Source organism: Gavialis gangeticus, unplaced genomic scaffold, assembly GCF_001723915.1.
Source record: "Gavialis gangeticus isolate Ggan-Ray unplaced genomic scaffold, GavGan_comp1, whole genome shotgun sequence".
Lineage (NCBI taxonomy): Eukaryota > Metazoa > Chordata > Crocodylia > Gavialidae > Gavialis > Gavialis gangeticus.
Window position 1 is genome coordinate 318,400 of NW_017728990.1, and position 1,380 is coordinate 319,779.

The following is a 1,380-nucleotide window of genomic DNA, read 5'->3' on the forward strand; positions in this document are numbered from 1 at the left end:
CCCGCGCCGGGCCAGGGCAGGTGCGGCCCGCGCGAGCACCAGGGCACCCGGCAGCTCTGTCCCGGCGCTGGCCCCCAGGACCAAAGCTCTCGGGAAGGGGTCCTGAGACAAGCGCGGGGCTCAGGTAGCATGCAGGCCTGGGTGCCACAGAGCCAGGCCCTGGTACCGCCAGGTATCAGGCTAATAGAGGGGGCTGTTGTTACGGGCAGAGCCTCTTGCATGGCAGACGGGGTTGCCATCCCGCTCCCAAAATGAGAGGTTGTTACCGATGAATAAGACGAGCTAAAGAGCCTGGGTTTCATTGGAAATGGCTCCAAGTGGCACAGCGTCTCATGTCTCGAGTACATTGCTCTGAGCGAGGAGCTGGAATGAGGCTGGGATTATGGGGCACAATCCTTTTGGGGTCACCCCAGACCAGTCTCCATCACCAGAGGACTTTGTTGAAGACTTCGGAGGGGGCGGTGCCTCACCTGAAGCTTGGTTTTTGCATGCCAGCCTGCCAACCGATGGCCACCCAGGCCCGTGTGCTAGCTACGTAGCACTGGATAAGGAAGTGATTTGGAGATGGGGTTGTGGATGCACATTCTTTTGGGGCCGCCCCAAACCATGCATCTTTGCCACTGGGAGACTCTCCCAAGAAAGCCTGGGCAGGGCACTGCCCCAACCAAAGCTTGGCTTTTGAGTGCCAGCCTGCCTCCTGACAGGTTCCCAGCCCTGCCTGTAATGTACAATGCCCTGAGTAAGGAACTGTGTTTGGGCTGGGATTGCGGGGCAAAAATCCTTTTCGGGTCACCGCAAACCACACATCACCACCACCAGCAGACTCTCCTGAAGAAGCCTGGGCATGGCGCTGCCTGACCTGAAGATCGGTTTTCATGTGCCAGACTACCAACTGACAGCCCTCCACCCAGGACTGTGTTAGGTACAAAGCCCCAAATAAGGAGCTGAGTTTGGGCTGGGATTGAAAAGCCTTCTCAGATCACTCCACAACAGATGTTTCCATCACTGGCGGCCTGTTATAAAGAAGTCTGGGCTGTGTGTTGCCCAGCCCAAAGCACAGTTTTCACATGCAGGCCTGCTAACTGACAGCCCCCCAGGTCTGTGTGCTAAGTGCACTGCCACAAATAAGGAGTTGAGTTTGGCCTGGGATTAGCGGGCAAAAAGTACTTTGGTCACTCGAAACCACATGTTGCCACCATTGGGGGACTCTCCTGGAAATGTCTGGGCAGACTCTTGCCTGACTTGAAGCTCAGTTGTGCTGAGCTTGCCGCACCCATTGTAAAAGTTCAAAAGCGATTAGTGAGGACTTCCCTTTCCCCACCAATCAGATGATGGTGGGGAGAAGGTGTGCCCTTCCCTATTCAGGGCATGGTGAAGAAC